Source organism: Hylaeus anthracinus, unplaced genomic scaffold (genome assembly GCF_026225885.1).
Source record: "Hylaeus anthracinus isolate JK02 unplaced genomic scaffold, UHH_iyHylAnth1.0_haploid 4, whole genome shotgun sequence".
NCBI classification, from domain to species: domain Eukaryota; kingdom Metazoa; phylum Arthropoda; class Insecta; order Hymenoptera; family Colletidae; genus Hylaeus; species Hylaeus anthracinus.
In genome coordinates, this window is record NW_026535289.1 from 13390421 (window position 1) to 13407464 (window position 17044).

Here is a 17044-nt window from a genome sequence, read left to right on the forward strand (position 1 = left end):
TCGTGATTTTCAAATTTGATCTAAAAATTTCATCACGAGTCAGACTCGTAAAAATAGTGCAATGGTTAAGAACTTGTCGATGATCACGGTTAGTATTAATTCGGTAAAGATTGCTAAGATAACGTACTGTGCGACGCGTTGAAATTCGTGTTCCACGAGGAGACGACCCGAGGAGGAATGATGGTCGGAAACAGTCCCGTGGATGGCTATCGACGTCTATCGATGTCTATCGACGTCTATCGATGGATTTCGGTAGATACTCGTTCACGGATGATCGCGATCTGACAACGAACTAGCGAGATACGTAGTTCGCGAGAAGACACCCGGCCTTTGTCGTCGTACAACGAAACTGGGACCTTTTGTTAGCTCGCCATCTGCTGCGTTCTTACGTCGAAAATTACGTTATTTTTCTCCGATCCGTTGTCCCTGCATCAACACTTTGGACCGTATCGTTAAATTATGGTTTGATAACGACGCCTCGGATACACTCCGCGGCAAAATGATAGGACACCACTATACTATTTTTATTGCACAGTATTAACGCTTTAACACGTTCGTTACTACGTCTGAATAATATTTAATCGCAGCAGAAATTTTCGACAACGTTTGTCTGCCTGTCGACGTGTCAACAACCCGCACAGTTTTCGTAAACTACGCGCAATTACGTTTCTCCAACTCGCACAGACGTGCGTCCCTTATACAAGTATCGTTGACGTGGTGTTTTGAAATAATCTTACAAAAGAGGAGCATGCTCTAGATTTTTGCGTCGGTGAATATCAACCAGATCAAACCGTATTTATCTACAAAACCAAAGTCTGCGCGAAAGTATTTACCTTACACCATTCACGGCACGTTACGCCGACCGACTACTAGATTCACGTTGTGTATTAACGGTGACATAATGTAACCTTGTTTACGTTGCTACGCCAAATTCTCCGAAACCTGTTTCGATTCCCCGCCTATTCGTAGACCACAATGACGTCACCCCTCGAGGGGAACCCTATTATATCGCGAAACGAGAAATACATTATTTATCCACGTAGGATACTGAAACGAATCACGCGGCAATTTTTTCAAATCTATTTAGAAAGGACCACGAACAACCGCTCGATGTCTGACGTCGATCGCATCGGCGACCATTAAACACATTCGAATACAGAATCTTTTAACGCGTTCGCGCTAGCGGTTCCATTTGTGTTCCTCGTCATGGGGCGGCGCAGCGGTACACCCTATTTGATTGACACGCGAGAGTGAGCCACCAGTGGTACACGCCGCCCGATGGGACATAATAGCGCGATTCATCGGTGGTACACGCCGCGCTAGAAGTCCTTCAATTGATGTAAGAAAAAGAGGAACGACATAGTTTAACATCCAAGAAGAAGGGAGAAGCAAAGGATCCGTAAGAAATTGTGAAGAAAGCGAAGTTTGAGAATCGCTGGGCTACGATGGCTATAAACTACTATAAAGGTTTGAATCCCTGCTGTTCGGTAGCAAGTCGTAAGAGAGTTGTAATTCGCTAATAAGATAACTCGACTCGACCGCATGCAAACGACGCGATTCGAATCGATAATAATAAATCGTGTAAGTCACGGTTCGTGGACACGGGAACTTGAAAACTTCGATACACGGTCGAGAAAACGTTCGTTTCCAATTTAAACGGGAAACAGCCGCGACCGAACGGCAACATAATATTCGTAAATGTTTCATAGCGTACGCGATATAGCATGCGAACGAATACGACCCAGTAAAAGCCGATGAATAAGTAAATCCGTGTTACGTTGTGACAGGCCTAGTCACGTTTCGTGTACGCTGTCAAGTTTTATGGTCCGACTACGTTTTAAATATTCAAACAACGGGAAACGTACACCGTCGCGCGCTCGCGTTGCCGAAACTCGACTTTCGCAAGTTTTGATAACCGAGATACCGCGTAGAGCATCCGACCACATTTCGAATCCCGAGCGATTAACTTTTAAGACGTATCAAGCTACCGATCTACGTGCAAGAACACTAGAAGAGACGACGAGATTCGACGATTCATTCTTCCGAGTTAACGACTGTTCGAACTAATCGACGATTTGTTGTTTCCAGTCGGATGGAAGTTCTCGTGGAAAATTTTACCGTGACTCAACCGAGAGAACACCTTTTTCGCTCGTAGAAAGAGAGAGAAGGAAAACGGCGCCCGGAGCATCGCGAGCACGTGTCCCGAGAAGAAAGAACGTACGGATTGCGCGATTCGAGTCGGAGATATCGAGAGATTTATAAAATCAGGTCGAAAATCTCGGGGGTCCCCCAGCTTGCATAACCTTGTGCCACAAAAGACACGCGAGAGGAGAAACCGAGCTCTCCTTTCTCTCCGACCGGCCACGAATCGCTTTTGTTTCGACGATTTAACCGCGCGAAACAACTGACAGCTCTCGAATCGCTTCGAAGGGAGACTAGAGCGGCTTTGGAACAGGCCTTTGGCCGCGTTATATTAGAATACTACACTCGTGTCACCATAAATGCACTAGCTCGGGAACCGACTGACTATTTAATGCAACGATTAAACTTTTTTTATTATTAACTTTTTGGTCGCGAAACTTTTACTATCATATTCCTTACACTTTTCTGATTAAAACGAGACCAAACGCGATACGATTCGGACGATATTTAGAAAGGGTGCATTTACCGTGCACCTTTTTTTTTAGTTAGTGTTCTACGATATGTGATACATAATAAGTTTGTTACAAGTTGTCAGTTTGGTTACGTAGTTGAGGTACAAAGGATGTAAAGTAAATATTTATTTAAGTAAAGATATATATTAACGAACTTCGACTATCGCCGCGATCGTACGCATGGAACGCACAAGAAAGAGTTAACGATAAAAATAATAAAAAAGTTTCACCGTTGCATTAAATTTTCTCACCGCGTAATCCGATATCTCGGATCATGTTGCACTGCACGGCGATGAACTCGTGGGCCCCTCGAGAGGTATACCTCCGTGACGCTGGTCTCTGTGCATTTATCGTAGACTTTACGCAGTTACGGTGACATTAGTGTACTATTTATTCCGTTTCGGTCGCGTTCGACCGACCGATCGATTGAAATTTTTCGTGGATGCGCGCGATCCCTTCGACCGAAGCCACAGCGCAGCTTAATTGGTCCAATTAGACGGGCAGCACGGGTGTGATCAACAACATTGTTAAGCCGAATGACCGCGCTTATTAACGGCCACGAGAAATGCTCGTCACGTGGCCGCGTCTTTCGCGCTTTTCACTCTCGATTGGTCGTGCTCGACGTTGGTTAATCGACGTTGGTTAATCGGCGTCGCTTAAAATTACGTCACGTGACGCCGCGTCGGTCGAAAACAGTTGGCGGCTTCCGACAATGAACGCTTCGCGCGTTACGCGATCTCCTCTCGAATGCAGGCGCCGTGTCGCGACAAATTGTTTCGTCTAGATGAAGAATCAACGAGTAACATACATACAAAAAAAAAAAAAGAAAAAAAAAATACACGTCGAATCGAGTAACCTCCTCCTTCTCGAATTCGGGTAAAAAAGAATGTACTTCGACGACGAATTCGATCGAATTGAAGAATTACGATTCACGCGCGAGTAACGATAGTAACGGTGTTGGGGGAGTTTTCTAAATGGAAATGCGTACTCGTTGAAAGATGAGTAGTTTCGTGCTGTTTGCGATCTACAGGGTGTCCCAAAACTCGGAGGGGGGGGGGGAGCCGGAAATGGGGGGTAGCTGAGACGATTCTGAACAACAATTTCCTTTGCAAAAATGTCGGACGAGGCTTCGTTGAGGAGATATTAAGAGAAAACCCCGACCAATCAGAGCGCGAGGATGCCGATGCAGCGCTCGCGGTAGCCAATGAGCGCTGCCGCCTAGCGCGTAGCCTTCGCTACCGCGGCCGCTCCAACGGTCTACGCGCGCTCTGATTGGTCGGGGTTTTCTCTTAATATCTCCTTAAGGAAGCCTCATCCGACATTTTTGCAAAGGAATTTGTTGTTCAGAATCGTCTCAGCTACCCCCCATTTTCGGCTCCTCCCCGAGTTTTGGGACACCCTGTATATGGAGCCATTTTACGAAGCGCTGTACAGTGTGTTTTCTACAGCTGTAGTTGCATCGTTGCACTCGAAGAAATGGTCGCAGGAAAACATTCCCGACGAACCGTTCAACCGTTTCCCTCTGTTTTCGTTTACCAGCGAATTATAAAGTCCGACCCAGTTCTCTGGAATCCCTCGGCAATTATAAAGGTCAAAGAGTCCTTTATTAAAAAGTTACAGCAGAAACGTGAATCATGCGACATCACGAGACAACAATTCCGCTCGATTCTGCGTTCCGAACTAATGGCTTTCGCGTTAATACCCTGTTACCGACGATATCCGAACGTTCAATTTATCACTTCCGCGAATGTCGTAATTATTTCAATCGTTCCGTGGAGTTTCAGATGAATTCCAGATGAATTCCGCGTTCACTTTTCCCTCGGGTAAAATCTGAAAGGTGCGAATGAAGTACGCATCGACCACGGAACCAACCGTTCGAGAGCGGATGGTGCCGAAAACGGAATTCGATCGGATTTAAACGAACCGTCCGATCGCGAATAAATCGTTCCGCGATGACCTTATTCGTCGTCTATTATTGGAATAAAATTTCGCCCGTCTCCGATATGAAACGACTAGACGCGGCGCTTTTGTCTTTGAGAACGGCCTTCGTAGGCTGTTCTCTATAACGCTATCGCATCTGTGCAGGTGTGCCGAGTATCGAAGGTACTCCGTCTATCGACAAGTATCACTCTACGTTTACGACTTTATTCGATCGTCCACGTTTCCAGAACGCACGACGAGCTCGTTAATGAACGATTTAAATTTGCTCGCGGTGGAGCGAAGGAGGACCGATGAAATTTTAACCCTTTGCACTCGAGGCCTTTTTTTCTAGTATCTACCAGCAACTCGAGATGCTTTCTTAGCATTCCATTGCTCGAATGCTATGATTATATCGACTTCGAAAATGAGATATCTAATTTAAGATTTGAGAATCGGGTCACCTTTACCTCAACGACAATCGTTTTATCGACACTTCGAGTTCCAAAGAAATGAAACTTGAAGAGAACCTAGCGGTGACCGAGAGTCACCTCTCGAGTGCAAACGGTTAACCATGAACGTTTCGTTCGTAAAACAAAGCGTTCGCGTATCTGTCCATTACGCGCACCTAACCTTGCGCTCTCTTTCTCTATTACTTCCAATTTTAGCATCGCTCTCTCCTCCCTCGCGTGGTTCGACCTATATACAACTCGTGCGTTAAACGCCGCGTATTCTAGTTTCTCGCGAACCGATTGTAATCGAGCGTACAATGTTGTTGTCTACGTGACCTTCTCATAGAAAGCACCGACAATATTCGACGATTCGAACTCGATGTTACTGTGAGTTGGGTGATCGGGGGATTTATTGAAGAAATTTGTATAATTTAAATTGAAAAATGAATTATTTAGAAATGAAAAAAAAATTGAAAAAAAAAAAAAAAAAAAAAAGTCGGTCCATGATGGGACTCGCGGTCGTAAAATGGGGAACAAATCCCAGTTTTGTAAATAGGAGCAAAGTTACAAAAGTCGAGATTTGAAAAATTCAAGTTTTTTCGGAAAGATTTTTGGTTTGTATTTTTTGTTCGTAAAGTTCGAGATTTGAAAAATTCAAGTTTTTTCGGAAAGATTTTTGGTTTGTATTCTTTTTCCGTAAAGTTCGTCCAAAAAATGCACGTTTCGAAAAAAAGAACGTCTTATTTGGTCAATGTTCGACAAAGCTATAGCTATTTAAAGAAAACGCAACGTGTTTTTTTTAAATTCATAACATTTTTTTTGTATAGTACGAAAATCTGCGAAAATTCACCAAAAGGTAGAGTACCGTAACATAACAAAATTGTAGCCTAATCGAAAAGTCCACCGGAAGGTTTTGTCCATATTTAAAATAAAACAAAATAACAAGTCCATCGTACCTTGAATAAACTCGATCGTAATGATATAATTTTTATCGTTATTTACGACATCTTGCCAGCGCGATTGAAAATTCCATACCATTTCTAACGAATATATGCACGTACTCGTTGAAACTTGTTGCAACCGAAACGGTCAGAACTTTCCAGTAGACCTAATGTTTGTAACGAAAAATTGATTTAGCAGCGCGAAGCCTTTCATTTAAATTAGACAAATGCCTTCAATAAATACACAGAGCAGGAATACTTATGGGACCGACTGACGAATGGCCGACGTATGCCCAACCTTAATGTTAGTTTCATACAGCGAGTCGCAGAAGTATCGGAAATATTAGACATATCCGTAGGTTGACGATCACAGAGAAACGCATAGAACGCAGGAGGGAGTTGCGGCAAGACAAATATAGCATCGAGCCGCCTGGGTCACGGCTAATCGCGGTTGGTCGAGCATGCCACGACCCGGACAATGCTAAGGCTGTCATCGATCGAACGTTGTGCACATACCTTTACTTCCACCTGTCGCTGTTCCTTCAACTATACGTAAACGCGTCCGCGTATTCGGTTTCCGCATCTTTTCTGCGCCCGATAGGCGTCCTTCGCATCCCGCGGTGGCCATCGAGAGATCCCATCGTATCCTTTCTCCGCCAGTTATGCCCTCCTTCGATCCCAACTTTGCTTGCACTCGCAATCCACGCGAACGGCATCTCGAGATGTGCCGCGTTGCGAAAACACGCTCGCCGCCTCAGCGAAAACAATGCAACGCAACGATGTTCATATGTATAAAGCATCGCGAGAAATATTTCGAGAAGGCTTATCTCGCGTTGCGCTGGGGAAATTTTGTAACGACCAGCTCTTTGTATCCGCTCACTCTGTGAGCTCTTTTCGGACGTTCTTCGAAAAGTTTTAGGAAAAACGATAATAAAATGGAGCGTTCGCGAGTCGAAATGGAAGAAAATCCTGCCCGTTTCGCGAGAATTGGCGACCGTAACCGTTACTCCATTATCGAGTTACTTTTCGATCTAGTTTACTCCGTATCTAAGACACTTCCAGGCTATTTTTCGCCGATGCGAACACTGCGAAGCGTCGACGAATAGGAACGTCGTTCGAACGATAAATCTCCACTTTCAATAACGGCTCATTGGAAGTCATTTACGAGCCGGCTCGTCACGATCGCACGAGGGAAATTTATTGGAATCTTTCGCGCGTATCCTGGCCGTTGGCGACGCCCGAAGAGTCCGGCGACCTCGGGTCGCCTAATAAATCACCCGTCCGCACTGAAAACTCACCGTCGCGAACGAACTCGAACGAACGAACTCAAACGAACGTTGCTCTCGCACGCGACCGAGAACCTTCTAGTCCTCCATCCGTTTCGAACGAGCACCGGAACAAGGACTGGCAAACTTGTCTCCGGAGCTTTGTATTCGACCCCTCTTCTCCAGTTTGTTATTGTACGGATGTTCGTCCTCGCTGAACGTTCCGAAAATCCGAACCCACGACTCGCTCGGGCTCGCTGTTTTTCATAAACAACGCTGATTCCTTCGCCGTAACGGTCGAAGCGTCGCCGAAGATTCGCGCGTGTCGTTTCCCAGAACGAACCGACAACATGCGAGTAAACAAATACGGAATCGAGTACGAGCGGATTGTGACGAAATTGGCGAGTCACGATTGGGTCAGATCGACGGGAGCGTTCTACGGACAGCAATTTCGCGAGGTGGTTTGCGAAATTCGTTTAAAAAAATCGTCCCAGGCAACGGGCAGGTTTAGAGGTGGCCTGTGGTTCTCGTCGATACCTACTCCGGCAGATACACGGGACTATATCGATCGTACCGAGTACTCTCGTGACACGAGCGAATTCACACCGAGCGCACGGGGGACCTAACAAGTATTCCTGAATACACAAGTGAGCCCAGACATGCGTATCCACCACGTCTCGACGTGTGCAGCGTCCAAACACGACGGAACGAAGCTCGTTCGTGCGAAAGATTCGACGATTCTATAGAGCTTCGGACGTTGCTAACGGAAGCGGTAAAAACGTGAAAATTACCGAACACCCGGTAGGTGAATCCCTCGGTACGGCGCGACCATAGCTGGATTACAGAGCCCGAAAAAGGTTTCGATCGATATTCTCCAACAAACCGGTTGGTTTCTCTGCGATTTCTGTCGTAAAAGACGACTAGCGATCGTGTATTTTTTTTCTCGCCATGGGGCGGCGCGATGGTGTACCCTATCTGATAGACACGCGAGAGTGAGCCACAAGTGGTACACGCCGCCCGTTAATCTATAGATCGATAATGAATCTGTTAAAATTTTGCTACGATAATCGTACGACGTCCCGTCACAGATTATACACACCATACGCTACGCTTATCCTTCGGACAGACGTACGAACGATAATTGTATGAATCACCGTAAAAAGATCACCGTAAAAAGATCACTGTAAAAAAGATCGTTATATCGAGGTACCTATTAGAACTGTCGGCGACTTGCAACTACGTACGATGTCCGTTGCAATTTTCCTCGGGCAGGTTAGCCGCCCTCGACCGAGACAAATCGATTCGTTCGTCTCTCGCCGATTAACGCATCTAGCACGGCTGTCTTGCGTAACAAATGACTTTTTTTTCCACATGTAGAATTAAGCCGCGACATCTAACTTAATTTCTCTTATAATTCGTGCAATTTGCCTTTCATAATCGATACGAACTGAGAACACAACGGCGACTCTAGGTCTCGCGAGCAATGTCCACTTTCACTGTTTTTCTTTTTCGTTCCTAATTCGAAATTCGCGTATACGAACGTTTCGATTTTAACACGTTTAACACGCCGGCGTGTACCACCGGTGGCTCACTGTCGCGTGTCTATCAGATAGCATACACCTCCGCGCCGCCGCATGGCGAGAAAAAAAAAGATATCAAGCGCCGGGTGTGTACCACCCGTGATTCACACTGACATGTCCCATCGGACGGCGTGTACCACCGGTGACTCGCTCTCGCGCGTCTATCGAATAGCATTCACACCTACGCGCCGTCGCACAGCGAGAAACACGAATATCAAGCGCCCGGCGTGAATGTGTGAAAAGAGGTATAGACTAACTTAGACTTCTCTAAGATAAAGCTCAACGTAGCGTCAAAACTACCACCTGCGTATTCCTCGTACGTATCCCCGATATCAAAGAAGAACGAATTATTTTATAAAAATAATTGGTAGAGCCAAACGTACGTTGGTAATGGAATAAATTCTCCAAAGAAGTTTGAATCGCAGGACCCCGTGGTTCTAGCGTTAAGTCATCGATTCGATTACCGTCACACCTCGACCACGAGTCATTCCAAGATAACGGCGGTTATGGTTGCGGGCCCCTGCACGTTTCGGCGCTCCTCTCGGCTACGTACCTGAGGAGACGTCGCGTCTCCCGTCGGGTTCCTTTTCTCCCTCGTTCCGCTTCCCAGTTCTGCGCAGGGCGAACTATACCGTGCACCGGCCTCTGTATAGGCGTCTTTACAACGTAGAGACACAATCTCTTCTCTCGGACCACCACTAACGCGACTACCCGACCGACTGACACGAATGACACCGACCGAAACGTGCGGTTCAATCGCGACGAGTAACAACCTCCCTCCCTCCCTCCCCCCCCTCCCCCTTCCCTACTCACCGAACTATTCCGCCCGGCACACAGACGATCGCCCCCCCTCCCCCTCGTCGGTGAATCGACTACCTGTAACCAGTCTGCCCATTACCACCTCGTGCAGTCCATCGGACGTCGCTGCACCTTCGAACCCGGTACCAGTGACGCTCATCTCTTCATCTCGGTGGCTTTTAAACCCTTCGGTATCGTTCAGAAGCTACATCTACATTTTTTTTTTTTTTTTTAGTAATCCTTAACTTTTTACGTTACACTCGTTTAAAAAGTTTGTTAGGGACTCTGATAGCTCGGGTACCTCGGGTACCTCGGGTTCGCTAAACCCGTACTGTAGCTGCAAGCGAACATGTCTACAGCCCCTGAGGTTAGAAGCTGAGAGTATTATTACGAGAGTATTATTATATTTTTTCAAGCTGTCTATACAACATTGTATGAGAATGTTCAACCGTCCTCGCAGATCGTGTTTTACTAACAAGACGTTAAATTAGTTTTATTGCGACATAAATAGAGACGGTGCAAGAAGCGTTCGTACAGCGAGCGATTTGAAATAAAATTAATAAGAAAGGAAACAAGAGGTTAACGGTGAAAATAAGAAACGTTAATTTACGCAAAATCGGCTCGAAAATTATGTATGTCGGTTAATTATTTCTTCCCCTGAACTTTATTAATAAAATGAATATGCGAGTTTTATTTCGAATTGCTTCCTGTACGAGTACTTATTACTAGACCGCGGATCCTTATACGTTTATAGGAAATTTGATTGTGCAAGTACCTACAAAATGCAAACAACGTGAATAGAATGTAAAAAAGATTGAAAGTAAAGTTCATGTTATATATATATATAAAATTTATTTTATTCTCTTTTATTCTAAATAGAAATTCTCTATTCCATTCTCTATTCTAAATAGAAATTTATTTTATCCTGCGAATATTTATATTATATATATGTAAAATGCAAACAACATGAAAAGAATGTAAAAAAGATTGAAAGTATACATATATATATATAAGTATAGTAAGTATATATATTTAAAATTTATTTTATTCTCTTTTATTCTAAATAGAAATTCTCTATTCCATTCTCTATTCTAAATAGAAATTTATTCTATCCTGCAAATATTTATATTATATATATGTAAAATGCAAACAGCATGAAAAGAATGTAAAAAAGAGTGAAAGTATACATATATATATAAGTATAGTAAGTATATATATTTAAAATTTATTTTATTCTCTTTTATTCTAAATAGAAATTCTTTATTCCATTCTCTATTCTAAATAGAAATTTATTTTATCCTGCAAATATTTATATTATATATATGTAAAATGCAAACAACATGAAAAGAATGTAAAAAAGAGGGAAAGTATACATATATATATATATATATATATATATATATATATATAAGTATAGTAAGTATATATATATATTATAACATGAACTTTACTTTCAATCTTTTTTACATTCTTTTCACGTTGTTTGCATTTTACATATATATATATGTAATATATATATATATATATATATAATATAAATATTTGCAGGATAAAATAAATTTCTATTTAGAATAGAGAATGGAATAGAGAATATCTATTTAGAATAAAAGAGAATAAAATAAATTTCAATTTTCGTAGCAATTTTTCTTGTTCGCGAGGGTTTTATTTTGCCATAAAGACAGGAGGTCTACTTTACACCGCCTGTACAGATTCACTGGCGTATCAGAGACAGAGTTTCTTTGGCCCGTCCCAACCGAGAATCCCTGCAGTATCATGTTCGGATATCGAGAGTTTGGGTAAGCCGCGATAACGAGCATCTGCGCCCGAACAAGAATGATCCTAGTCTCCGGCGATATTAGTTCACCGCGAACGTTGAAACGTAACGATGTCAAAGACGCTTAAGGAATACCGTCGTTCGCCTTTCCTAGACCTTGGAAATTAGCCTTGCGCGTATCTCGATGGAACCGCGTTCCCGTTTCGACGACGATTTTCGAAGAGTCCGCGCGCGTCTTCCGATTAGCCGCGTCGAAGCGACTTTTACTTTTCTAGCGAGCGTAAAAGCTTACCCTTGCGACGTCGCGACTCTCGGTGATCCAGAGCGGAAAAGTTTCTCGAACCCGCGAAGCGGACCGTTCGATAACGGAAACGAAGGATACACGCGATAATATTTGGCGAGATGACGCGCGCGCGATCGCTCGATAAACTTTGATATCAAAATAACCGAAAGATAAACCCCGTTACGAGCCGCGAGTCGAGATACCGCGCGGAGGAAAATTAAAGCGGCCGACCGGAAATAATTTCGAGCGTCGATCTCTTCCCTCTCGACTTCTCGCAACGAGATACGAACGTATCGCGACGGGAAACGAGTCGCGCGTAGTAGATACCAGACGGTCGTGCCGAGCTTGAACTTCGAAACGGAACGTTGAACGACATCGAATCGCTCTACCGGAAAAATGATAATGGCTGGCGTATAAATAGCGAGAGCGTCGATGTCGGGCCGGTCAGTACGCCGAACGCGAGATTATCGCGAGCGTACGCAACCGTGAAAACGCTTTTCACGCGTTCAATTCATTTCTATCGCGCGTAAATCAAGTCGAGATTGCGACGTGTTTTCCGAAGACGGATTTTCGGAAACGCTGCTATAGACGCGAACAAACATCACGCGTTATCAGCGCGTGTACGGAATAAGTCACGCAGGTAGAACGAGCCGTATCTCTTTCTCGATTGTACAGCCGAATAATTTGAATAACCCGGCTCGCCACGTCTTTCGACGTTACTCGTAAGCGCAACGATTCGCGGTCGATATTGAAGGGAATACGATATACGATATTAAAGGAAGTAACGAGCGGTTCGTCCCACCGTGTACATCAATATCCTTTACGCGGTAAATGCACAAAAGACGGCCGCTATCGAATTGACATGCGCTCTCGTTAAACGCATGGACGATCGTACCGTAGCGACGATAAATCAAGCATAGTAAAGCGACGATTAGCCGTCGCGAGGGAGAAACGAATCGTTCTCGATAAACCACGTTTCTTGTGATTAACGCTACCGATCGGTACCGGTTCAACATCCTATGCCCTTCTCGCCGGTCGCTCGGCAGCAGATCTTCCCTGGCACCGGGAATTGTATTTTGTTGTCCGGAAAGTTGATTTTTAAGAAACATTCAGGGACACGTTTGAACTTGAATATACATATTTATTGAATTATATATGTACCATTTTGTACCACAATTTTTCCACCTTTTAAGGGATGTCCACGTGTTATTTGTTTTCAACCATTCCGATATATTCGGACCTGTACCGCCTACTAAAAATCGCCATGGACTTTCCAGATAACTCAATATAAAAATACGAGAGGTTACAGAGTAAAGCGACTCGTGTCTCAATTGAAAGTAACAAATACTTGCTAGTTACCATAGCAGTTACCGATCGGTGAGCGTTGGGGACAAAAAGTCGATTAATCGACTACCACAGCAACGGTCCGTTCCGAGCATTTTTGGGTCGAGCTTTAATTAAATCCCGCTACTACCAGAACTTTTCGATTTATCGCGCGTGTAGCGTAATCGAAAAGGCGATCCTGACGCAGAAGAGATACGCGAATCCCCGACAGTCCATCGAATGATTCATCGAGGCGGGATGTCGCGTGCTGGCCGGCTCGATTAAGCTCGTCAAAAACGAGACCGCAACTCGGAACTGAAGCCGGCCAACACGCAACGCATCGAACAACTCGAATCAAACGAATTAGTCGACGATCATTCTGCTAGCGCCAATAGACGCTCGGCACGTGTCCCGACGAGCCGACGCGTGTCGCTCGTACCAACCGCAATCGACGGGAAATTATCGCGGGACGCGCGCTTGGAAACCGTGTTTGCCATCGATTTTTAACCGCGGAAACGTCGTTTGGTAATCGAGACACGATTCGGTCGAAACATTGCGTCTAATCCGTTCCTCGGCTCGAAAGCTACGAAGGTGACCGACTTTTCAAGAATCATCTCGACAGGTACCTCGATATTTGCCCCATCGATAATTGCTTATCAAATTTACAGGTACAAACGAGTCTGTATCACAGGAGAAACACGGATTCCAAAATGTCTCAATGGCGGGTGCCGGTCATTTTTTCAATTCTTCTTTATTCATTAATTGACGGAGGTACGAACGAAACTGTTGTTGGTACAATCAAGTAGAAACGAAATACTATCATTTTCCATTAAAAAAAAATAAAAAAAAGAAAATTGGAATAGTCAGTTCAATTCTTCTTTATTCATTAATTGACGGTGGTACAAATGGAACTGTTGTTGGACCAATTCAGTACAAACGAAACACTATCATTTTCCATAAATAAATCAATCAATAAATAAAATATTAATTTTTGGAAAAGTCGGGTGCCAGGTTCACGTAGCTAGGTTCGAACACCGCTCGAATTTTCTCCAGCTACTCTCCCCGCGTCTTGTTTAAGCCGTCGTTGAAGCCATCGTTCCGAAACTTCCGCGTATTTATTTTACTTCCATCCGATGTATCTTTGGGCAAAAGCATCCAACGCAGACGCTCCGATCGTCTCGCGTTCGTTACTCTATTTCATTCCGGTTTGTAATTCTCTTTTTACCCCTCTTGAATTTCTAGGTCTGGTTACTTTCGTACATTCTATTAAAGACCGACTTTTTCAGTCTGACCATCGACCTCGTCGGCGATTACTATTCCGTAACGCGCAGGAACGTTATCGCGATACGTTTTAAAACGCAGAAATACGCGTCACCGCAGCTGGATATCGTTAAAAACCGGACGTCAGGTTTCAATCGCCACGTTTCGCGACGCCTGGAATTCATCGACGACCGTTGATTGTATACGCGCGAAGATTACGGAACTTTCGACGCCGTAGTTCGCTCACGGCTGCGGATCGCGACTGTTAAATGATAGCCGAGCGAAATCGAACGCGTAACTTCGTGCTCGTTCGAAGATATTGGGTCGCCCTATTCTGACTTATTAGAAAAGAATTAGAAGTAAGATTATGAATTTCTTTTCTTTTCTCTTTTCTAAACGAGCTAAACGAAACTCGCGACTTTGTAAATCCGGAATGATGCCGTTATTTCGTAAAGCGAATGATTTGTAAAAAAAAAAAGAAAGAAAGAAAGAAAAAGAAAAATATGGAACGATCGTAAAAGTTTGCGCTCGTAAAAAAGACACCCGCGTGAATCGCGTTCGAACAGGTCCGCGTTTGCGCAGATGTTTACGTTATCGGGAGCGAGATTCGAAGAAATAAATATGACCACGCGCGCGCGCGCGTGTGTGTGTGTGTGTGTGTGTGCGTGTGTCAAAAAGCCAGGGAACCGGGCCAAAAGCATAATAGAGAGTCACGTGCGAGCTGCGCGGTTCGGAAAGCGTCAACAATTCAAACAGTGCATCAGAAGCGTCTACTGTCATTGTCAACGGCGGCGAGATTTTTTCGCCCGAAAGAAATCACTTTGTAGCGTCTCTACGCGATTACGTACAGTGAGTGTAGAATGCGTTCGTTTGTATGAAATTGTAGTTTCTTACCTTCTTTTTTTTTATAATCAATATTTTACATATTCTCGGAACTCTCTAACATAGATATAGTCCAAACAACATTCGCTAGTCGATATAATTTGTGATGTTAACAAAAAAGTGTGTATAGTGGGTAAAAGTATAAAAACAATAAGTATTTGTACGATGGCACGATGGTTCTTATGACGAACCATTTGCAGTAGAGTTTGTAACGTAAACACGTTAGTTTATTGCTCCGTACGAATTGGAAAACATTAAATTTCCACAGTGAAGTACATTTAAAAAACTCACATAAATAGCTACTTTTTTTTTGTGTACTCTATTCTAGAGATTTCCGAGAATACGTAGAATGTCATTGTTTATAAAAAATAAGTTAATCAATTACAATTTTATATATTTTTTTTTTGGAAATTGATCGGTTCACGAATACTTTCTACACCCACTGTACGAATACTTTCTACAGGGTGTCCGAAAAGTCGGGGAGCAGCCGGAAATGGGGGGTAGCTGAGACGATTCTGAACAACAATTTCCTTTGCAAAAATGTCGGATGGGGCTTCGTTAAGGAGATATTAAGAGAAAACCCCGACCAATCAGAGCGCGAGGATGCCGATGCAGCGCTCGCGGTAGCCAATGAGCGTTGCCGGCTAGCGCGTAGTCTTCGCTATCGCGGCCGCTCGAACGATCTACGCGCGCTCCGATTGGTCGGGATTTTCTCTTAATATCTCCTCAACGAAGCACCATCCGACATTTTTGCAAAGGAAATTGTTGTTCAGAATCGTCTCAGCTACCCCCCATTTCCGGCTCCTCCCCGACTTTTCGGACACCCTGTATATGATTGCTCGAACAGCGACTATTAACGTCTGAATTTACCAAGAGTTACTCTTCGAGCTTACGAGAGGTCCTACTTCTCGTTCATTCCGGAATCCATCTTTGATTTCTAAACGGACTTCTCGATAGTAGCGACCATAACCTTTTAAAGGACGAGTATCTGGTCGAAGCCAGGTATACGGATAGAGGGCGAATTCCGAACGGGACTCTGTGGTCGCGAGCGAACCTTTGTTTACACGGACGCGACGGAAGTGCCACTTGGTCGGTGACTTCTCGATTTTCGTCTAAACAAATAACGTATCGTCGAGCGCGTCTTTGAGCTTCTCTTTACTGTACGATTTCGAATGCGTCTGACGTCAGAACTCGGATCTTTTCGCGGATTTACGCGGATGATATGTTTTCTCTTCTCCCAAGGCCGGTAGAGCCACGTGGCCAATTTCACCGATCTAAATCTGCCTTTGCGCGCGTTCTGGGAATACGGAATGATTTGTCGCAATCGATTCTGCGCGCGTATCGAATGTACATACGTCATACGCGAGTACGCCGTTTATTATCTCCCGTTCGAGGGTTCTTCCTGCCACGAAGCTCCGAAGAAGCTTACATTTTGCATAAGATAAGATTATCGAGAACGTCTCATTTATCGAAGAGAATCGAAGCGGAGCGCGTTTAGCGATAACCGAGACGGTTACTCGGCAAAGCGGAAAGGGTGATCGTCCAACATTCGCACACGCCCCTAACAGCTCGCTCGACGATTTATTCGGCGCTACTTCATCCTAAGGCCGATCGCACACGGACGCAACTGATCAGTTTCGAACCACTCTGAAACTAGTCGCATGCGACCGTGGTGGATTTAAGTAAAACGAAGATAGCGGAGTAGGTAAAACAAAGAGCGAAAACCCTTTGCAACGCTAATTTCAAATCGGTTGGTCCGGTGCTGCTCGGGCAAAACTACAGACAAGAGAGACAAGAAATGGCAGCCAGTGTGATAAACTGAGAAACGAAACAAATGAGAATAACGAGAATTACTCCACTAATTTCAAATCGGTTGCGCCCGTGTTCAAATCGCGCCTATCCTTTCGCAAATTGG

General features: G+C 44.3%; 1 protein-coding gene across 4 annotated transcripts in view; it reads right to left on the reverse strand.

Moving 5' to 3' along the window:
* Positions 1–17044, reverse strand: part of LOC128894467 (band 3 anion exchange protein) — a 47807-nt gene that overhangs the window by 28350 nt on the left and 2413 nt on the right. The window contains exon 1 of one of the 4 annotated variants that reach the window (XM_054156210.1): positions 9363–9492. The exons of 1 other annotated variant lie outside the window; for it this stretch is intronic. The gene's annotated coding sequence lies outside the window, so the exon portion shown is untranslated. Of the gene's footprint in view, positions 1–127; positions 317–6480; positions 6503–9362; positions 9493–17044 lie in introns of those variants that run through there. 2 more of the 4 variants (XM_054156212.1, XM_054156209.1) reach the window with 2 other exon arrangements.